We start from the raw sequence: 23,523 nt of genomic DNA on the forward strand, positions 1-23,523 counted from the left end.
TCTTCCTCAATATTAACTCAATTCAATTCAATTTTATTTGTCATATATGCAGCAAACGTGTGTACTGCACAATGAAATGTTGATTTTTACGAGTCCTCCCAGCATTGGAATAAATATGGCATAGCATTCATAAAATATACTAATAGAAATACAGTAATAATAAATAAAAGTAATAAATAATAATGAATTATTCATTCATGAGTCTTATGCCCTGGGGGTAGAAGCTGTTTTGAAACCTGCTGGTACAAGACCGTATGCTTCGGTATATTTTACCGGACGGGAGCAGGGCGAAGAGGTTGTGGCTGGGGTGACTCGCGTCTTTGATGATTCTCAGGGCCTTCCCCCGGCACCTCTCGGGGTAGATATCCTGCACAGCAGGTAGTTTAATTCCCATAGTATGTTGTGCAGCTTTCACCACCATCTGTAGAGCCTTGCGGTCTGTGGCGGTGCAGTTGACATACCAGGTAGTGATGCAGCTGGACAGGATACTCTTGATGATGCACCGGTAGAAGTTGGTGAGAATCTGGGGGGGCCATTCCAAATTTCTTCAGTCTCCTGAGGAAGAACAGGCATTGGCATGTCTTCTTGGTTACGACGTCGATGTGATGTGACCACGTTAAGTCCTCCGTAATGAATACACCCAGGAATTTGATGTTATCGACAAACTTTGAAATTGTACTTCTGATTCCCGAGTCCAAATCGTTTCTGTAAATGGTGAACAACAGTGGTCCCAGCACCGATCCCTGTGGAACACCACTTCCCACCTTTTGCCAGTCTGAGTAGCTACTCCCAACCCCTACTCTCTGTTTTCTGTTTTGTAACCAGCTTGCTATCCATAAACAGCATGTAAGATCGACAAGATGACCAAGGTCAGGCCGTGTGGAGTGAAGGGCCAGGCAGCAGAATGGATGGAAAGGTGGCTACAAAACAGAAATCAGAGGGTTGGAGTTAAGGGAAGTTTGTTGTGATCTTTCCATCCATTCTCTTACCTGACCTTTGACTCCACACGGCCTGACCGTGGTCATCTTGTAGACCGTACATACTGCAGACACAGTGCACCAGTGGTGGATATTGAGTCCTGTGGCAGGGGCGCTGATGAAGTGGATTTCTCTGTCCGTGAGTTTTGAGGCATCGCTAGTGGTGTTTTTCACCACTTTCCTGCTTTTAAAATAAAAATCTTATTGCCAGTTTATTAAAGCCTCTCAGGTAGGCCACACAAAAAACTGAGGCCTCATAAGTTTGTCAGAATAACAGGCCTGAACTCGAGTTACAAATCACAGTTAGAAAACATTTAGTAATTAAACCAGACTGGGCGGGGCCTGAGGTGCGAGTTAGTAACAGGAAATTGGTGGCCAGCGTACTTCACACCAGGGCTGAGGACCCGGGGACTCGGGTTTCTGAATCATTTATTTATTAATTTAGTTTATTGCCCAATCTCAATCAGACTGGCGAGTCATCTTGCTGTCCAGCGGAGGCGAGGTTCCCCAATGGAGAGCTCTCTACGCGGGGGTCCTTCCCTGCACCATTGGGGATCTGGGGTGGAGACTGTTGTAAGGAGCTGTCGTGTGCAACAGTTTTTAAGCTCTTTTCAGGACTCCAAGGCCAGATGTGATGTTTGCAGCCTAGAGGAGTCCATGGGCCGTGTATATATTCAGTGTGAGAGGTTGCAGCCCCTGTATAGTTACCTGAAGGGGCTGCTCCTCAACTCTTGGCTACACTTTAGCCCCACGCTCCTAATCTTTGCCCACCTGGTGCGGAGGGGGGTCGGAGGATCTTCTCCTGGACCTGCTCTTGGGCCTGGTGAAAACAGCAATTTGTAGCTCCAGGATGGGCGGGGTCCATGGGGGGGCGGGGGTCACTCTGGCTGCCTGCCTCTCTCCCGTGGTCTTGTCCCTGCCTGGGTGGCCCTGGAGAGGGAGCAGGCGGTGTCCACCGGTTCACTTGAAACCTCCCTCGACTGGTGGACAAGGAAGGTATCAAGAGGCGATAATCGATCCTCACAATCACATTGTGATGTAATTATTAATTGTGTGTGTGTCACAAATACATTCCTTCTATTTTGATACAAAAGTTCTATAGAAATCAAAGGGAGATGATGCCCCACTCTGTTAATCAACTCTTTGACACATTTCCATGCATTTCCTTTCTTAATTTACAAAGATCACAACTCCATTAGTGAACAATGGATTGCCAGTCTGCCACTTTTTAGTGAGGCTTGAAAGGATTCGCTGTGAAGCTACATCTGCCCATCTGTCTGTGTGTCAGTGTGTTTGGATTGTGTTAGACAACAGTCCTAATATCTCGCCTACATCCATTACAATTTTTGAAATGTTAGACTGTACTTGGAAGAAGTTGAATTTGAATCTAACAATTCTGAAACTGGGAGCTGTTAATGATTTCTGTTTTTCACATAACTATACAGTGATGTGATCTGTCAAAGCAAATTAAAAGATGCTGCTATTTACTGAACACAACTGAGTAATTTTACAAGGATGTTATCGCAGTCTTCCTCAGTATTAACTACACCCCCCAATTTAGTGCCATCTGCAAAATTTGAAATTGTACTTCTGATTCCCGAGTCCAAATCATTCATGTAAATGGTGAACAGTGGTCCCAGCACTGATCCCTGTGGAACACCACTTCCCACCTTCCGCCCGTCTGCGTAAATACCTTTAACTCATCCCGTCACTATAACTGGACTTCTCTCCATTCCCGTGCCGAGGGGATTGCTGTACCAGACGGGAGGGGCAACATTTGGGGACTCTCGATTCTCCACCAATTCCCATTCCCCTTCTTTCTGGTGGATAATGGAGGTGCCACTGTGTGTAATGTGCAAGTCAGTAAGAATTGTCAGCGAGGATTAATCAGCACTTTCTAATTGGAGATGTTAATCAGTGGAACCTTTCAGACACTGAATTGTAGATTTTGTACCAAATATCAATTTAGGAAAGTAAAAGTTCATAATTTTATTTTAAAATAATTCAGGGACTCATCAGAAATTAAGGGGAAAGATCAGACAGCGGTTCTTAAACGAACACTGCAGCCCCGATAACTCAATCAGCTATATATCCAGAATATTAAACTCCAGCCCAGTTATAGGGGTTACTAACATCAGCAGAAACAAACCCCAACTGTCAGAATGAACAAGGTTCAGTCCTGGATGTGATTAACAGCAGCAATAACAGCAAAATTCAACCTCTGCAGTCACTTGTGAACTCGCTGGTGTCTCAGCAGGTTGGATGACTGATTGAATCCCTTCCCACACACGGAGCAGGTGAAAGGCCTCTCCCCAGTGTGAACTCGCTGGTGTGCCAGCAGGTTGGATAACTGAGTGAATCCCTTCCCACACACGGAGCAGGTGAATGGCATCTCCCCAGTGTGAACTCGCTGGTGTGTCAGCAGGTTGGATGACTGATTGAATCCCTTCCCACACACGGAGCAGGTGAATGGCCTCTCCCCAGTGTGAACCCGCTGGTGTGTCAGCAGGTTGGATGAATGAGAGAATCCCTTCCCACACACAGAGCAGGTGAATGGCATCTCCCCAGTGTGAACTCGCTGGTGTGTCAGCAGGTGCGATGACCGAATGAATCCTTTCCCACACACGGAGCAGGTGAATGGCCTCTCCCCAGTGTGAATGCGCTGGTGTATCAGCAGGTTGGATGAATGAGTGAATCCCTTCCCACACACAGGGCAGGTGAATGGCCTCTCCCCAGTGTGAATGCGCTGGTGTCTCAGAAGGTCGGAGGAATTAGTGAATCCCTTCTCACACACGGAGCAGGTGAATGGCCTCTCTGCAGTGTGAATGTGCTGGTGTATCAGCAGAGTGGATGAATTAGTGAATCCCTTCTCACACACAGAGCAGGTGAACGGTCTCTCCCCAGTGTGATTTTGCTGGTGTGCAATGAGGTGAGATGACTGCCTGAACCTCTTCCCACAGTGAGAGCAACTGAACGGTCTCTCCTCTGTGTGAACTCGCTGGTGTGTCAGAAGGTGGGATGACTGACTGAATCCCTTCCCACACTCGGAGCAGGTGAACGGCCTCTCCCCGGTGTGACTGCGTCGATGAGTTTCCAGCCGGGATGGGGAGCTGAATCCTTTCCCACAGTCCCCACATTTCCACGGTTTCTCCGTGGTGTGGGTGTCCTTGTGTCTCTCCAGGTTGGACGATCAGTTGAAGCCTCGTCCACACACACAACACATGTACGGTTTCTCCCTACTGTGAATGGTGCGATGTTTTTTCAGGCTGTGTAACTGGTTAAAGCTCTTTCCACAGTCAGTGCACTGGAACACTCTCACTCGGGTCTGTGTGTCTCGGTGCTTTTCCAGTCACACTGATCTTTGAAATCTTTTCCCACAGACAAAACAGGCAAACATTTCTCCTTCCACATTCAAAGACCGATGATATTCCCTGTAAAAGCAGTTTACAAAAGGCATCACTGTAAGTTCAGGATTAAAATACAGAAGATAATTCTAGTTTCTACGGAACATTCTTTCCTCTCTTATTACATAGAATTACATAGATTGTACAGCACAGAAACAGGCCAATTGGCCCAACTGGTCCATGCAGTGTTTATGCTCCACACGAGCCTCCTCCCATCTCTCTTCATCTCACCCTATCAGCATCTCCTTCTATTCCTTTCTCCCATGTGTTTATCCAGCTTCCCCTTAAATGTATCCCTGCTCTTCATCTCAACTACTCCCTGTGGCAGCAAGTTCCACATTCTCAGCACTCTCTGGGTGAAGGAGTTTAATCTAAATAGGACTTTCCTGGGCAGCCAATGAGCACTGCTGCCTCTTTTGTGCATTTCCTGGTGAGGCGAAACAGTTGATATTTTCTGATCAAAAAGAGCTGAGCTCGGCAGCATTAGTCCTGTTTTGCCTCCTTTGGAGACCAGGTGTACGAGCAGAGTGAGCGCAGCCTTCACAGCAACCGCAATAAAATTGTTACAGTTGTGAAGGAACTTTGTGTCAGTGCACTGGACCACAAATAAAGTATGTGTGTCGATTATTGTCTGACTGTGCTACTGTAAAGTGCCTTGAGATGTTTTAAAAGCTCTTTATAAATGTAAATTGTTGTTGGTGTATAGAGTACTCTGTTGAAATTTAGTGAAATGATCAATAACCAAGGAAGATCATTTTTTTGTTTGGTTCTGTTAGTTTTCACAGAATCATTGAAACGTACATCACCAAGGAGGCCATTCGGCCCATCGTGCCTGTGCTGACACTTAGAATGAGCACTCGTGCTTAGTCCCACATCCCTGCTTGTTGTCCGTAACCCTGTAAGATCCTCATCCTCAAGTACCCGCCCAACTCCCTTTTAAAATCATTGATAGAATCAGCTCATGACCTTTTCAGGTAGAGCGTTCCAGATCCCAACAACTCTGAGTTTTATTCACAGTTACCACAGTTGCCTTCTGTGAAGGTTTAATAATAAATGCATTTTGCTGTGAAAGCAATTAAAACATTCCTAGTATATAAATAGACAGATGCATCAAAATATTAAAATTGTGGGGGGGGGGGGGGGGGAGGGCAGTGCTCGCCAGGGCCCAATAAACAATGGAATTCTTGTTTCCCAACCCAATGCTCAGAAGATGGAGGACTTAAAGAGTCCCATCACATCGACGTTGTAACCAAGAAGGCATGCCAACGCCTGTTCTTCCTCAGGAGACTGAAGAAATTTGGAATGGCCCCCCAGATTCTCACCAACTTCTACCGGTGCACCATCGAGAGTATCCTGTCCGGCTGCATCACTACCTGGTATGGCAACTGCACCGCCACAGACCGCAAGGCTCTACAGATGGTAGTGAAAGCTGCACAACACACTATAGGAATTAAACTACCTGCTGTGCAGGATATCTACCTCGAGAGGTGCCGGGGGAAGGCCCTGAGAATCATTAAAGACACGAGTCACCCCAGCCACAACCTCTTCGCCCTGCTCTCGTCCAGTAAGAGATACCGAAGCATAGGTTTTGTACCAACAGGTTTCGAAACAGCTTCTACCCCCAGGCCATAAGACTCATGAACGATTAATTTATTATTATTTATCACTGTTGTTTTATTTATTATTACTGTCTTTCTATTAGTATTTCTATTAGTATTTTTATCATTGTTATGCCATATTTATTCCAATGTTGGGAGGACTCGTAAAAATCAACATTTCATATATGCAGCAGACTGTGTACTGCACAATGACAAATAAAATTGAATTGAATTGAATGAAGTCCCAGAGCTGCCTCTGGCTCGGTTCCACCTGCCCTATTCTGACAAGCTGAGGTGTTGGTCAGTGCACTGTGATTGCCCAGTGGGCAGAAAATGGCAAATCTAGAAATATGACCAAAATAACACATTTTAACCCCAAAGCTGTAAATCCCCGTCCCACACACTCTCCCTCCTCCCTGTGCTGAAATCCAAAGCCATCCCACCATCTCCAACATTTCTTTCCTCCACTCCCAGTTTTCCCCCTCCCTCTACTCTAGTTGGGTTCAGTTCTACACCTGCTGTGTGCAGAGTGAGAATAAAATCAATGAGTCAATGATTGTCTCTCCTGGTCACTGGGACCCTGCAGCCCCGCCCACTCTCTGTTCCTGTACCAAGATGGCAGCACATGCGCGTATGGGGACGATAGCAGAGTGCTAATATCACTGGACTAGTAATCCAGAGGCCTGGACTAATGATCCGGAGACGTGAGTTGACATCCCACCACAGCAGCTGGGGAATTTAAATTCAGTTAATTCAATAAATCTGGAACAAAAAGCTAATATCAGTAATGGTGACCATGAAACTATCGGATTGTCGTAAAAACCCACCTGGTTCACTAATGTCCTTTCGGGAAGGAAATCTGCCGTCCTTACCCAGTCTGGCCTATTGGTGACTCCAGACCCACAGCAATGTGGTTGACTCTTAACTGCCCTCTGAAATGGCCCAACAAGTCACTCAGTTGTAACAAACCACAACGACCTTCACCACACGGACTGCAGCGGTTCAAGAAGGCGGCTCACCACCACCTTCTCCACGACAACTAGTGATGGGCAATAAATGCCGGCCTTGCCAGTGACGCCCACATCCCAGAAACAAATAAAATAAATCCTGCCCTGCCCAAGATGGCGGCCAGTGACCCCTCCCACGCCCAAGATGGCGGCCAGTGACCCCGCCCTGCACAAGATGGCGGCCAGTGACCCCTCCCACGCCCAAGATGGCTGCCAGTGACCCCGCTAACCCGGGCCTGTCCCCGCGGGGTAAACCCGGGGCCTGTGGGCTCTAATTCGGGGCCTGAGGCCTACACCGGGTGTTTGTGAAGCTTCCCAGCCCACCCGCGGCTCCAATTCCTCCTTCTGTCCCCGGGAGGAAGCCTCACAGCCGCCCCGCAGCTGGATGAAGCCCGGCCCCGGGGGCTGTTACTCGGCTCTAAGGCCGCAGCCCCTTTATTATAAAGCCGGCCTTGTGGTTTATTCTCCCACCGCGCCGGCCGCCCTCTCCTACCGCGTCCGCTCTGTCCCGACCGCCCTCTTCCTCCAGGCGGCCCAGGAACCCGGCTCTACTGCGCCTGCGCACCGGGCCCCCGTCACTCAGATAGGGCGTATTCCCAACCGCGCGACATTCTGGGTACCCACTGCCGCCATTGAGGATCTAAAGGAATTCAAGATAATTGATTCGTTGTTCCGCGTATCAGCGGCCTGTCCTCTAAATAATACTATGGGTATTGGATGAATGGAGCGGTTGAGGAACAGAAGAAGCGCATTTGGACCAGGAAGTGAGGCGAGGAAAACATTTTTTTTTATTTGTTCATGGGATGTAGGCATTGCTGGCAAAACATAGAAACATAGAAGATAGGAGCAGGAGTAGGCCATTCGGCCCCTCGAGCCTACTCTGCCATTCAATGAGATCATGGTTGATCATCCAAACTCAGTACCCTGTCCCTGCCTTCTCCCCATATCCCTTGATCCCTTTAGCCTTAAGAAATATATCTAACTCCTTCTTGAATATACTTAATGAATTAGCCTCAACTGCCTTCTGTGGTAGAGAATTCCACAGGTTCACCACTCTCTGGGTGAAGAAATTCCTCATCTCTGTCCTAAATGGCTTACCCCTTATCATTAGACTGTGACCCCTGGTTCTGGACTCCCCCACCATCGGGAACATCCTTCTGCATCTAGTCTGTCTAGTTGTGTTAGAATTTTATAAGTTTCAATGAGATTCCCCTCTCATTCTTCTAAACTCCAGCGAGTATAAGCCCAATCGACCCAATCTCTCCTCATACATCATTCCTGCCATCCCAGGTATCAGTCTGGTGAATCTTCGCTGCACTCCCTCCATGGCAAGAACATCCTTCCTCAGATAAGGTGACCAAAACTGCACACAATACTCAAGGTGTGGTCTCACCAAGGCCCTGTACAACTGCAGCAAGACATTCTTGTTCCTGTACTCGAACCCTCTCGCTACGAAGGCCAACATACCATTTGCCTTCTTAACTGCAAGGGCAGCATTTATTGCCCATCCCTAATTGTCCTTAAGAAGAGGGTGGTGAGCTGCTTTCTTGAACCGCTGCAATCCATGTGGTGAAGGTACTCCCACAGTGCTGTTAGGGAAGGAGGTCCAGGATTTTGACCCAGTAATGATGAAGGAACAGTGATATAGTTGCAAGTCAGGATGCTGTGTGACTTGGAGGGGATTGTGTTCCCATGCGCCTGCTGCCCTTGTCCTTCTAGGTGGAAGAGGTCGCGGGTTTGGGAGGTGCTGCTGAAGAAGCCTTGGCAAGTTATATATTAAAAAATAACATGGCCATTGATCTCTGCAACCCCGTTGACATCACAATCACTATTGCGAGCGGGCATGAGAACTGTGGTTAGGGTGATAGAGTCAGGGGTTGGGGTTAGGGATTATGTTAATTATTTGGGTTAGGATCTTACAGTGAGGCTACCAAGGCTAGGAGAGGCTCTGTGAAAGATATGGGGAGATGGGACATGTCCATGAGGGTAACCAAATTTATGAGAACTTAAAAATTCTAGAATAAGACAGGAGAAAAGGCCCAAAAATGGAACAATCGGTAGCGGGAAATCCATTAGTCTCCTCTTATCAAGGAAAAACCAAGGAATTGACACACTGTTTAAAACAAAGCTGATTTATTTGGCATATATCCAGAATCAACATCACTGAAACAGATTATCTGGTCATTATCACATTGCTGTTTGTGGGAGCTTGCTGTGCCCAAATTGGCTGTCATTTGTCCAACATTACAACAGTGACAACACTTCAAAAAAAAAAAGCATCTCATTGGCTGTAAAGCGCTTTGGGACATCCGGTGGTCATGAAAGGCGCTATATAAATGTAAGTCTTTCTTTTAATATTAAATTCCGCCGCAGTTACAAGGGTTATTAACACCAGCAAAAACAATCCCAACTGTCAGACTGAACATGGTTCAGTCCTGGATGTGATCAACAGCAGCAAAAACAGCAGAATTCAACCCGTGCAGTCACTTGTGAACTCGCTGGTCTGCCAGCAGGTTGGATGACTGGGAGAATTCCTTTGCACACATGGAGCAGATAATGGCCTCCCCCTCGTGTGAACACACTGGTGTGCCATAAGGTTGGATGAACCTCTTCCCACAGTGAGAGCAACTAAACGGTCTCTCATCAGTGTGTACTCGCTGGTGTTTAATCAGACTCACAAGAGCATTTAAAACTTTTCCCACAGACCAAGCATTTCAAAGGTCTCTCCCCAGAGTGAACTCGCTGGTGTCTCACCAGCTCTGCCGAGCGTTTAAAGCTGTTCCCACATTCAGAGCATTGAAACGGTCTCTCATCAGTGTGAACTCGCTGGTGTTTAATCACTCCCTCTGAACTTTTAAATCTGTTCCCACAGTCACAGCATTTAAAAGGTCTCTCGTCGGTGTGAATACGCTGGTGTTTAATCAGCTCTGCAGCGCTTTTAAAGCTATTCCCACAGTCAGAGCATTGAAATGGTCTCTCGTCAGTGTGAACTCGCTAGTGTCTAATCAGACCCACAGAGCAATTAAATCTGCTCCCACAGTCAGAGCATTTAAACGGTCTCTCATCAGCGTGAACTCGCTGGTGTCTAATCAAACCCTCGGAGCGTTTAAAGCTGCTCCCACAGTCAGAGCATTGAAAAGGTCTCTCGTCAATGTGAACTCGCTGGTGATTAATCAGATCTGCAGCATGTTTAAAGCTGTTTCCACAGTCAGTGCAGTTAAATGGTCTCTCATCAGTGTGAACTCGCTGGTGTTTACTCAGCTCACCAGCGCTTTTAAAGCTGTTCCCACAGACAGAGCATTGAAAAGGCCTCTCCCCAGTGTGAACACGCTGGTGTTCAGTGAGATTCGATGAGTGCTTGAATCTTTTTCGCAGTGAGAGCAACTGAATAGTCTCACTTCAGTGTGAACTCGCTGGTGTCTAATCAGTCCCTCAGAGCTTTTAAAGTTGTTCTCACAGACAGAGCATTTAAAAGGTTTCTCATCAGTGTGAACTCTCTGGTGTCTTATCAGGTGACATGGCCAAGCGAATCCCTTCTCACACATGTAGCAGGTGAACGGCCTCTCCCCAGTGTGACTGCATTGATGAGCTTTCAGCTGGGACGGGGAACTGAATCCCTTCCCACAGTCCCCACATTTCCACGGTTTCTCCGTGGTGGGGGTGTCCTTGTGTCTCTCCCGGTTGGACGATCAGTTGAAGCCTCGTCCACACACAAAACACGTGTAGTTTCTCCCCGCTGTGAATGGTGTGATGTTTTTTCAGGCTGTGTAACTGGTTAAAGCTCTTTCCACAGTCAGTGCACTGGAACACTCACTCGGGTGTGTGTGTCTCGGTGTTTTTCCAGTCACACTGATGTTTGAAATCTTTTCCCACAGACAGAACAGACAAACATTTCTCCTTCCACATTCAAAGACCGATGATATTCAGGTCCTGATGAATCGAGTGACTCTGTCAGATCTTGTTGTGATGTTTGGTTTGAGTTTCCTGACTGCAATTCCCGACCTTCTAATACCCTGTAAAAGGAGTTTACAAAAGTCATCACTGTAAGTGCAGGATAGAAATTCAGAACAGACAATTCTAGTTTCTATGGAACATTCTTTCCTCTCTTGTTCCCCCAAAGCTGTAAATCCTCGTCCCACACACTCTCCCTCCTCCCTGTGCTGAAATCCAAACCCATCGCACCATCTCCAACATTTCGTTCCTCCACTCCCAGTTTTCCCCCTCCCTCTGCTCTGGCTGGGTTCAGTTGTACACCCGCTGTGTGCAAAGTGAGAATAAAATCAATGAGTCAATGATTGTCTCTCCTGGTCACTGGGACCCTGAAGCCCCGCCCACTCTCTGTTCCTGCATAAGATGGCCGCGCATGCGCCGTGATCCCGCCCTGTCCAAAATGGCGGCCAGTGACCCCGCTGACCCGGGCGGCTGGGCCTGTCACCGCGGGGCAAACACGGGGCCTGTGGGCTCTTATTCGGGGCCTGAGGCCTACACCGGGTGTTTATGAAGCTTCCCAGCCCACCCGTGGGTCCAATTCCTCCCCGAGCCCACAATCTCCTACCGCCGCCCGCTGCCATCTCTTCTGTTTCAGAACTGCGTCATCACTGGCATTGCGCATGCTCAGAGCACAGCCGGGTCTTGCGCCTGCGCACCGGGCTCCTGTTGTCATTGATGGGGCACATTCTGCCGCACGGGGGATTCTGGGGAACTAGTACGATAGCAAAATACTGCAGATGCTGGAAATCCGAAATAACAACAGAAAATGCTGGAAAAACTCAGCAGGCCAGGCAACATCTGTGGAGAGAAAATAGAGTCAACGTTTCAGGTGAAAACCCTTTATCAAGACTAAAGAAGCACAGGAAATGAAATCGATTAAGAGGCCAGGCTGGGAGAGGGGGGAAGATCTCCAGAGGAGATGAGGTCAGTGACAGTCTTGGAAACGGTGGTTTGATGTTCGGTAGTGGGGTCATGGTCCAGGTGGAGGTAGGAGGAGGTGTCGCATCTTCCCCTCCCCTTTCAGCATTCCGTAGGGACCGCTCCCTCCGAGACACCCTAGTCCACTCCTCTATCACCCTTCCAGGTGAAACAGCGATTTACTTGTACTTCTCGCAATCTAGTATACTGTATTCGCTGCTCACGATGCGGTCTCCTCTACATTGGGGAGACCAAATGCAGATTGGGTGACCGCTTTGCGGAACACCTCCATTCAGTCCGTAAGGGTGACCCCGAGCTTCCGGTCGCCTGTCATTTTAATTCACCGCCCCATTCCCACTCGGACCTCACCGTCCTTGGGCTCTTGTACTGTTCCACGGAAGCTCAGCATAAGCTCGAGGAACAGCACCTCATCTTCCGATTAGGCACTTTACAGCCTTCCGGACTCAATATCGAGTTCAACAATTTCAGATTATAACCTCGGCCCCTATTACATTTTTACTTATATTTTTTATCCACACCTTTGTTTTGGCCTTTCCCCACCTTTCTTTTTTTTTCTCTCTCCCACAAGGCAGCTGTCTCCCATTCTGCCAGTGCATTTCACACCTAATCTGAGCCGCCTTTTGTCTCCTCTGTCCTATCACCATCTTGTCTCGTTTTGAATACCTCTTAATGTCTCTTCACTTCTCTTTTGTTCTCTCCCAGCCTGGCCTCTTAATCTATTTCATTTCCTGTGCTTCTTTACCCGAAACATTGACTCTATTTTCTCTCCATGGATGTTGCCTGGCCTGCTGAGTTTTTTCAGCATTTTCTGTTGTTATTCTGGGGAACTATCCTGCCATTGAAAGCAGCAATTAGTGAGCAAACCTTTTTTTAAATCATTCCATCGAGATTGGGGCCGGAGAGGCAATTAACAAAATCAATTAATAATTTATACAGAAACCCACATGCCCGGGCCCTCCGCCATCGTGTGAAGTAGCTGCCACTTTTCAGTTATTAACTCGTACCTCAGGCCCCGCCCAGTCTGGTTTAATTGCTAAATATTTACTAACTGTGTTTTCTAAGTTCAGTGCAGACCTGTTATTTAGAGGGAAACTTTCGAGGCACCATTTTTTGTGTCCTACATAAGAAGCTGTTAATGGCTTTAATAAGCTGGCAGCAATTTTTCAAGGTGGAAAGAGGTGAAAAACACCACCAGCGATCCACCAAAACACACAGGACAGAGAAATCCAATTCATCAGCGCATCTGCCACATTCGATCTGCTCCACCACTGGTGCACTGTGTCTGCAGTATGTATGGTCTACAAGATGACCAAGGTTAGGCTGTGTGGTGTCAATGGTCAGGTAATAGAATGGATGGAAAGACGGCTACAAAACAGAAGTCAGAGGGCAGGATTTAAGGGTGTGGATTAATGCTCAGGCCTACAGGATCCTTACCCAGGAAGTGCATTAATGCTCGGGCCTAGGGAGCCCTTCCCAGGGGGCGGTGGAAATTTAATTGGTCTATCATTTCTTTGTTCTCCATTATAAATTCCCCTGGTTCTGACTGCAGGGGAGCTATGCTTGACTTCACCAATCTTTTTCTTTTCACATATCTATAGAAGCTTTTACAGTCAGTTTTTATGTTCCCTGAAAGCTTACTCTCATATTCTATTTTCCCCCTCTTAATTAATCCCTTTGTCCTCCTTTGTTGAATCCTAAACTGCTCCCAATCCTCAGGTTTGCTGCTTTTTCTGGCCAAATTATATGTCCTCTCCTTGGATCTTATGCTATCCCTAATTTCCCTTGTTAGCCACGGTTGATTCACCTTTTTTGTTTTATTTTTATGCTGAACAGGGATGAACAAATTCTGTAGTTCATCCATGCGATCTTTAAATGTTTGCCATTGCCTATCCACTGTCAACCCTTTGAGTAACATTCCCCAATTAATCCTACCCAACTCGCGCCTCATACCATCGTAGTTTCCTTTATTTAAATTCAGGACCCTTGTGTCTGAGTCAAATACTTCACTCTCCATCTTAATGAAGAATTCTATCATATTATGATCGCTGCGCCCCAAGGGGCCTCGCACAACAAGATTGTTAATTGTTCCTTTCTCATTACATTGTCCTAAAAGCTGAATATAGGGAGTTAGGAGGTAAATTAAAATATAGGACCTCAAAGGTAGTAATCTCAGGATTGCTACCAGTGCCACATGCTAGTCAGAATAGAAATACAAGGATATTTCAGATGAATACGTGGCTAGAGGAATGGTGCAAGGGGGAGGGATTCAAATTCCTGGGACACTGGAACCGGTTCTGGGGGAGGTGGGACCAGTACAAACTGGACAGTTTGCACCTGGGAGGGACCAGAACCGATGCTCTAAGGGGAGTGTTTGCTAGTGCTGTTGGCGAGGGTTTAAACTAAAATGGCAGGGGTTTGGGAACCTGTGCAAGGAGACAGAGGAAAGGGAAGCAAGTATAGAAACAAAAGATTGGAAGGAGAAAAGCAAAAGTGGAAGGCAGAGAAATCAAGGGTGTAAATCAAACAGGGCCACAGTAAATAATGATTCTAAAAGGACAGACAGTGTTAAAAAAATCAAGTCTGAAGGCTTTGTGTCTTAATGCAGGGAGCATTCATAATAAGGTGGATGAATTAGCTGCACAAATAGATGTAAATGGATATGATATAATTGGGATTACGGAGACATGGCTCCAGGATGACCAAGTCTGGGAATTCATCATCCAGGGGTATTCAATATTCAGGAAAGACAGGAAAAAAGGAAAAGGAGGTGGGGTAGCATTGCTGGTTAAAGAGGAGATTAACACAATAGTAAGGAAGGATATTAGCTCTGATGATGTGGAATCTGTATGGGCAGAGCTAAGAAATACCAAGGGGCAGAAAACGTTAGTGGGAGTTGTATACAGACCCCCAAACAGTAATGCTGAGGTTGGGATGGCATTAAATGGGAAATTAGAGACGCGTGCAATAAGGGCACAGCAGTTATCATGGATGACTTTAATCTACATATAGATTGGGCTAACCAAATTAGTAACAATACTGTGGAGGAGGAATTCCTAGAGTGCATACGGGATGGTTTCCTGGACCAATATGTCGAGGAACCAACTAGAGATCAGGTCATCTTAGACTGGGTATTATTGAGAAAGGATTAATTAGCAATCTTGTTGTGTGAGGCCCCTTAGGGAGGAGCGATCATAATATGATAGAATTCGTCATTAAAATGGAGAGTGAAGTAGTTGACTCAGAGACTAGGGTCCTGAATTTAAATAAAGGAAACTACGATGGTATGAGGCACGAGTTGGCTAGGATGTATTGGGGAATGTTACTTAAAGGCTTGACGGTGGATAGGCAATGGCAAACATTTAAAGATTGCATGGATGAACGACAGAGATTTGGCAGATGCAATATAATGTTGGATTGTGTGAGATTATGCACTTTGGCAGAAAAAATCAAAGAGCAAGTTATTATCTAAATGGAGAGAAACTGCAAAGTGCTACAGTACAAAGGGATCTGGGGGTCCTGGTGCATGAAACACAAAAAGTTAATATGCAGGTGCAGCAGGTGATCAGAAAGGTCCATGGAATCTTGGCTTTTATTGCAAGGGGGATGGAGTATAAAAACAGGGAATTCTTGCTGCAGTTATACAGGGTATTGGTGAGGCCACACCTGGAATACTGCGTACAGTTTTGGTTTCCATATTTAAGAAAAGATATACTTGCTCTCGAGGCGCTTCAGAGAAGGTTCACTCGGTTGATTCCAGAGATGAGGGGGTTGTAGTATGAGGCAAGGTTGAGTAGGTTGGGACTCTACTCATTGGAGTTCAGAAGAATGAGAGGCGATCTTATCGAAACATACAAGATTATGAGGGGGCTTGATCGGGTGGATGCGGTGAGGATGTTTCCACTGATGGGTGAGATTAGAACTAGGGGGCATAATCTTAGAATAAGGGGCTGCCCTTTCAAAACTGAGATGAGGAGAAACTTCTTCACTCAGAGGGTAGTAAATCTATGGAATTTGCTACCCCAGAGAGCCGTGGAAGCTGCAACATTAAATACATTTAAAATGGAGATAGACATTGTCCTAGCAGATAAGGGAATTAGGGGTTACGGGGAGAGGGCAGGGAAGTGGACGTGAGTCTAGATTCAGATCAGCCATGATCCTATTGAATGGCGGAGCAGGCCCGAGGGGCCGTATGGCCTACTCCTGCTCCTATTTCTTATGTTCTTATGTTGGCATAAAAATAAAACAAAAAAGGCGACTCAACCATGGCTAACAAGGGAAATTAGGGATAGCATAACATCCAAGGAGAGGACATATAATTTGGCCAGAAAAAGCAGCCAACCTTGAGGATTGGGAGCAGTTTAGGATTCAGCAAAGGAAGACAAAGGGATTAATTAAGAAGGGGAAAATAGATTCTGAGAGTAAGCTTGCGTGGAACATAAAAACTGACTGTAAAAGCTTCTATAGATATGTGAAGAGAAAAAGATTGGTGAAGTCAAGCATAGGTCCCCTGCAGTCAGAATCAGGGGAATTTATAATGGCGAACAAAGAAATGGCAGACCAATTAAATACATACATTGGTTCTGTCACAAGGAGGACACAAATAACCTCCTAGAGATGTCGGCGAACATAGGGTCTAATGAGAGGGAGGAATTGAATGAAATCAGTATTTGTAGGGAAATGGTGTTAGGGAAATTGATGGGATTGAAGGCCAAGAAATCCCCAGGACCTGATAATCTACATCCTAGGATACTTAAGGAAGTGGCCCTAGAAATAGTAGATGCATTGCTGGTCATCTTCCAAAGTTCTATAGACTCTGGAACAGTTCCCATGGATTGGAGGATAGCTAATGTAACCCCACTATTTAAGAAGGGTGGTAGAGAGAAAACAGGGAATTATAGACCGGTAAGTCTGACATCGGTAGTGGGGAAAATGCTAGAGTCCATTATAAAAGATGTAATAGCAGAGCACTTGGAAAACAGTGACAGGATTGGACAAAGTTAACATGGATTTGCAAAAGGTAAATAATCATGCTTGACTAATCTACTGGAATTTTTTGAGGATGTAATTGGTAGAATAGATAAGGGAGAACCAGTGGATGTGGTGTATTTGGACTTTCAGAAGGCTTTCGATAAGATCCTGCATAAGAGATTAACATGCAAAGTTAAAGCACACAAGATTGGGGGTAAGGTATTGCCTTGGATAGAGAACTGGTTGGCAGACAGGAAGCAAAGAGTTGGAATAAACACGTCTTTTTCCGAGTGGCAGGCAGTGACTAGTGGGATACCGCATGGATCAGTGCTAGGACCGATTCACAATATATATAAATGATCTAGATGGGGGAACTAGATGTAATATCTCCAAGTTTGCAAATGACACAAAGCTGGGTGGGCGTGTGTGCTGTGAGGAGGATGCAGCGAAACTCCAGTATGATTTGGACAGGTTGGGTGATTGGGCAGATGCATGGCAAATGCAATATAATGTGGATAAATGCGAGGTTATCCACTTTGGTGGCAAAAACAGGAAGGCAGATTATTATCTGAACGGCAACAGATTGGGAGAAGGGGAAGTGCAACAAGACCTGGGTGTCCTTGTGCACCAGTTGCTGAAGGTAAGCATGCAGGTGCAGCAGGCGGTTGAGAAGGCAAATGGTATGTTGGCCTTCACAGCGAGAGGATTCAAGTACAGGAGCAAGGATGTCTTGCTGCAGTTGTACAGGGCCTTGGTGAGACCACACCTTGAGTATTGTGTGCAGTTTTGGTCACCTTATCTGAGGAAGGATGTTCTTGCCATGGAGGGAGTGCAGCGAAGATTCACCAGACTGATACCTGGGATGGCAGGAATGACGTATGAGGAGAGATTGGGTCGATTAGGTTTATATTCGCTCGAGTTTAGAAGAATGACAGGGGATCTCATTGAAACTTATAAAATTCTAACAGGACTAGACAGACTGGATGCAGGAAGGATGTTCCCAATGGCGGGGGAGTCCAGAGCCAGGGGTCACAGTCTAAAGATAAGGGGTAAGCCATTTAGGACTGAGATGAGGAAGAATTTCTTCACCCAGAGAGTGGTGAACCTGCGGAATTCTCTACCACACAAGGCAGTTGAGGCCAATTCATTAAATATATTCAAGAAGGAGTTAGATATATTTTTAAGGCTAAAGGGATCAAGGGATATGGGGAGAAGGCAGGGACAGGGTACTGAATTTGGATGATCAGCCATGATCTCATTAAATGGCGGAGCAGGCTCGAGGGGCCGAATGTCCTACTGCTGGTCCTATCTTCTATGTTTCTACGTGTTTTGATGGGTTGCTAGTGGCGTTTTTCAGCTATTTCCACTTTGGGAAAAAATTGCTGCCATCTTATTAAAGCCATTAACAGCTTCTCAGGTTTGACATATACAAATATGGTGCCTCGTAAGTTTCCCTCTGAATAACAGGACTGCACTGAAGTTAGAAAACACAGTTAGTAAACATTTAGCAATTTAACCGGACTGGGCGGGGCCTGAGGTACGAGTTGGTAACTGAAAAGTGGCGGCCAGCGTACATCACACGATGGTGGAGGGCCCGGTCACGTGGGATTCTGTATAATTTCTTAATTCATTTTGTTGATTGCCCCTCCGGCCCCAATCTCGATAGAATAATTTAAAAAATTGTATCTTCCCATATTGGGACATTCAATGGCGGTGTATTTACCCAGAATGCCCCGCGCGGCTGAATGTGCCCTATCAATGACAACAGGAGCCCAGTGCGCAGGCGTGGGACCGGGCTGAGCTCTGAGCATGCGCAGTGCGAGTGATGGCGATGGTCTAAAACAGAAGAGGCGGTAGGAGATTGTGGGCTCGGCGAGGAATTGGAGCCGCGGGTGGGTTGGGAAGCTTCACAAACACCAGGTGTAGGCCTCAGGCCCTGGGTTTACCCCGCGGTGACAGGCCCGGCCGCCCGGGTCAGCGGGGTCATTGGCCGCCATCTTGGACAGGGTGGATGATTCTGTGAAAACCAACAAAGAAATTATCTGATACAACAGCAAAATACTGTGGATACTGGAAATCTGAAATAACAACAGAAAATGCTGGAAATACTCAGCAGGTTAGGCAGCATCCGTGGAGAGAGAAACAGAGTTAACGTTTCAGGTCGATGACCCTTTGTCAGAACTGGAGAAGGCGAGAGATGTAACAGGTTTTAAGCTGGTGCAGAGGAAGGGGAGGGGGGGAAGGGGAGGAAGGAACAGTTTGCTAGGGTAAGAGGCAGGAGAGATAAAATGTTGCAAATGGGGATGGCAAAAACGTAAACAGCCTGAAAAATGGGGTCAGGGGTTATTGTCTGAAATAGTTGAACTCGATGTTGAGTCCAGAAGGCTGTAAAGTGCCTAATCGAAAGATGAGGTGCTGTTCCTCGAGTTTACGTTGAGCTGCATTGGAACAATGCAAGAGGCCGAGGACGGAGAGGCCAGAGTGGGAGTGGAGCGGAGAATTAAAGTGACAGGCGACCGGAAGCTCGGGGTCCCCCTTACGGACTGAACGGAGGTGTTCGCAAAGTGGTCACCCAATCTGCGTTTGGTCTCCCCAATGTAGAGGAGACCGCATCGTGAGCAGCGAATACAGTATACTAGATTGCAAGTACAAGTAAATCGCTGTTTCACCTGGAAGGAGTGTTTGGGGCCCTGGACAGTGGGAATGTGGGTTCCCATAGCAACACCTTTAATTTGGAGAAAGTGAGTGGAGTCAGAGGAGAAGTTGTTCAATGTGAGAACAAGTTCAGCCAGGCGGAGGAGGGTGGTAGTGGATGGGGACTGGTTGGGCCTCTGTTCGAGGAAGAAGTGGAGTGCCCTCAGGCCATCCTGGTGAGGGATGGAGGTGTAGAGGGATTGGACGTCCAGTGAAAAGGAAACGGTTGGGGCCAGGAAACTGGAAACTTAAAGTGGTGGAGGGCGTCGGAAGAGTCGCAGATGTAGGTGGGAAGAGACTGGACAAGTCTCAAAAAGATTGATTAAGAAAGGGAAGATAGATTATGAAAGTAAATTAGCAAAAAATATAAAAACAGATAGTAAGAGTTTTTATAGTTATATAAAAAGAAAAAGGGTGGCTAAAGTAAATGTTGGTCCCTTAGAGGATGAGACCGGGAAATTAATGGTGGGAAATATGGAGATGGCAAAAACACTGAATGAATATTTTACATCAGTCTTTACAGTAGAAGACACTAAGAATATCCCAACACTGGACAAACAGGGGGCTAAAGGGGGGGAGGAGCTAAACACGATCAAAATCACTAAGGAAGTGGTACTCGGTAAAATAATGGGACTCAAGGCAGATAAATCACCTGGACCGGATGGCTTACATCCTAGGGTCTTGAGGGAAGTGGCGGTAGGGATTGTGGATGCATTGGTAATAATTTTCCAAAACTCCCTGGACTCAGCAAAGGTCCCGGCAGACTGGAAAACTGCTAATGTAACGCCCTTATTTAAAAAGGGCAGTAGACAGAAGGCTGGAAACTATAGACCGGTTAGCCTAACATCTGTGGTAGGTAAAATATTGGAGTCCATTATTAAGGAGACAGTAACAGGACATTTGGATAATCATAATTTAATAGGACAATGTCAGCATGGTTTTATGAAGGGGAAGTCATGTTTGACAAATTTGCTGGAGTCCTTTGAGGAAGTAACATATAGGGTGGATAAAGGGGAACCAGTGGACGTAGTGTATTTAGACTTCCAAAAGGCATTTGACAAGGTGCCACACAAAAGATTATTGCTTAAGATAAAAAATCACGGGATTGGGGGTAATATTCTGGCATGGATAGAGGATTGGCTATCTAACAGAAGGCAGAGAGTTGGGATAAATGGTTCATTCTCAGACTGGCAATCAGTAACTAGTGGTGTTCTGCAGGGGTCAGTGCTGGGTCCCCAACTCTTTACAATCTATATTAACAATTTGGAGGAGGGGACTGAGTGTAACATATCAAAGTTTGCAGATGATACTAAGATGGGAGGGAAAGTAGTGAGTGAGGAGGACATAAAAAACCTGCAAGGGGACATGGACAGGCTAAGTAACTGGGCAGAGATTTGGCAGTTGGAATACAATACTGGAAAGTGTGAGATTATGCACTTTGGCAGGAAAAATCGTAGAGCAAGTTATTATCTTAATGGCAAGAAACTGGAAAGTACTGAAGTACAAAGGGATCTGGGGGTCCTGGTGCACGAAACTCAAAAGGTTAGTATGCAGGTGCAGCAAGTGATTAAGAAGGCCAATGGAATGTTGGCTTTCATTGCTAGGGGGATAGAATATAAAAATAGAGAGGTATTGCTTCAGTTGTACAAGGTATTGGTGAGACCGCACCTGGAATACTGCATACAGTTTTGGTGTCCATACTTAAGAGAAGACATACTTGCTCTCGAGTCAGTACAAAGAAGGTTCACTCGGTTAATCCCGGGGATGAGGGGATGGACATATGAGGAGAGGTTGAGTAGATTGGGACTCTACTCATTGGAGTTCAGAAGAATGAGAGGCGATCTTACTGAAACATATAAGATTGTGAAGGGGTTGGATCGGGTGGATGCGGGGAGGATGTTCCCGATGATGGGTGAAACTAGAACTAGGGGGCATAGTCTTAGAATAAGGGGCTGCTCTTTCAAAACTGAGATGAGGAGGAACTACTTCACTCAGAGGGTGGTAGGTCCATGGGATATGCTGCCCCAAAAAGCTGTAGAAGCTACATCATTACATAAATTTAAAACAGAAATAGACAGTTTCCTAGAAGTAAAGGGAATTAAGGGTTACGGGGAGCGGGCAGGAATTTGGACATGAGTCTAGGTTTGGATCGGTCATGGCCCTGTGGGTAGCGGAGCGGGCCCAGGGGCCGTGTAGCCTGATCCTGCTCCTATTTCGTGTGTCTAATTCTGTTAGATTCAGGAGATGGTTCTGTGATAGTGGATTGGCGGTTAGGATCAGATCAGCCATGATCTTATTGAATGGCGGAGCAGGCTCGAGGGGCCGATTGGCCTACTCCTGCTCCTATTTCTTATGTTCTTATGTAAGGGGAGAAAAAGTAGAGTCAAGATAGGAAGAGATAAGTTCCGTGGGCAAGAACAGGCTGAAACGATGGATCTACCAGGGCAGTCCTGTTTGTGGATCTTGGGAAGGAGGTAGAAGCGGGCTGTGCGGCGTTGGGGAACTATGAGGTTGGTGGCCGTGAAGGGAAGATCTCCAGAGGAGATGGGGTCAGTGACAGTCTTGGAAACGATGGCTTGATGTTCGGTAGGGGGTTCATGGTCCAGGCGGAGGTAGGAGGAGGTGTCGGAGAGTTGACAATCAGTGACTCATTGATTTTATTCTCACTCTGCACACAGCGGGTGGAGAACTGAACCCAACCAGAGTAGAGGGAGGGGGAAAACTGGGAGTGGAGGAAAGAAATATTGGAGATGGTGCGATAGGTTTGGATTTCAGCACAGGGAGGAGGGAGAGTGTGTGGGACGGGGATTTACAGCTTTGGGGGAACAAGAGAGGAAAGAATGTTCCATAGAAACTAGAATTGTCTCTTTTGAATTTCTATCCTGTACTTACAGTGATGACTTTTGTAAACTCCCTTTACAGGGTATTGGAAGAGGAGGATTTAGAGACAGGAAACTCAAACCAAACATCACAACAAGATCTGACAGAGTCACTCGATTCATCAGGACGGGAATATCATCGGCCTTCGAATGTGGATGGAGAATGTTTGGCTGTTGTGCCTGCGTGATAAAATTTCAAACATCAGTGTGACTGGAAAAACACCGAGACACACATACCCGAGTGAGAGTGTTCCAGAGCTTTAACCAGTTACACCGCCTGAAAAAACATCGCAGCATTCACAGTGGGGAGAAACCGTACACGTGCTCTGTGTGTGGACGAGGCTTCAACTAATCGTCCAACCTGGAGAGACACAAGGACACCCGCACCACGGAGAAACCGTGGAAATGTGAGGACTGTGGGAAGGGATTCAATTACCCGTCTCTGCTTGAAACTCATCGACGCAGTCACACCGGGGAGAAGCCATTCACCTGCTCCGTGTGTGGGAAGGGATTCGCTCAGTCATCCCAACTGCCGACACACCAGCGGATTCACACTGGGGAGAGGCCATTCAGCTGTTCTATGTGTGGAAAGGGATTTACTTCCTCATCCCAGCTCAGCAAACACCAGCGAGTTCACACCGGGGAGAGGCCGTTCACCTGCTCCGTCTGTGGGCAGGGATTCACTCAATCATCTCACCTGTTGACACATCAGCGAGTGCACACCAGGGAGAGGCCATTCACCTGCTCCATGTGTGGGAAGGGATTCACTCATTCATCTACCTTGCTGACACACCAGCATGCTCACACTGGCGAGAGACCGTTCACCTGCTCTGTGTGTGGGAAAGGATTTAATTCTTCATCGCATCTTCTGACACACAAGCGAGTTCACACTGGGGAGAGACCGTTCTCCTGCTCCGTGTGTGGGAAAGGATTCAGTCGTTCATCCGATCTGCTGAGACACCAGCGTGTTCACATTTAGGAGAGGCCATTCACCTGCTCCGTATGTGAGAAGGGATTCCCTCAGTCATTCAACCTGCTGAGACACCAGCGAGTTCACAAGTGACTGC

General features: G+C 46.7%; 3 pseudogenes across 1 annotated transcript; 1 reads left to right on the top strand and 2 right to left on the bottom strand.

Annotated features, from left to right (window-relative positions):
* LOC147118854 (uncharacterized) overlaps positions 1 to 23,523 on the top strand; it is a 305,497-nt pseudogene that overhangs the window by 240,372 nt on the left and 41,602 nt on the right.
* Positions 2,952 to 7,558, bottom strand: LOC147118856 (uncharacterized; annotated as a pseudogene). Its single transcript, XR_015077956.1, has 2 exons — positions 7,480 to 7,558; positions 2,952 to 4,408 (listed from the first exon to the last, which is right to left on the bottom strand). The product of XR_015077956.1 is annotated as an uncharacterized LOC147118856 (transcript).
* LOC147118857 (uncharacterized) lies at positions 9,103 to 10,675 on the bottom strand (annotated as a pseudogene).

Source organism: Somniosus microcephalus, chromosome 4 (genome assembly GCF_052327205.1).
Source record: "Somniosus microcephalus isolate GS21.2 chromosome 4, FLI_Smic_1.0, whole genome shotgun sequence".
NCBI classification, from domain to species: domain Eukaryota; kingdom Metazoa; phylum Chordata; class Chondrichthyes; order Squaliformes; family Somniosidae; genus Somniosus; species Somniosus microcephalus.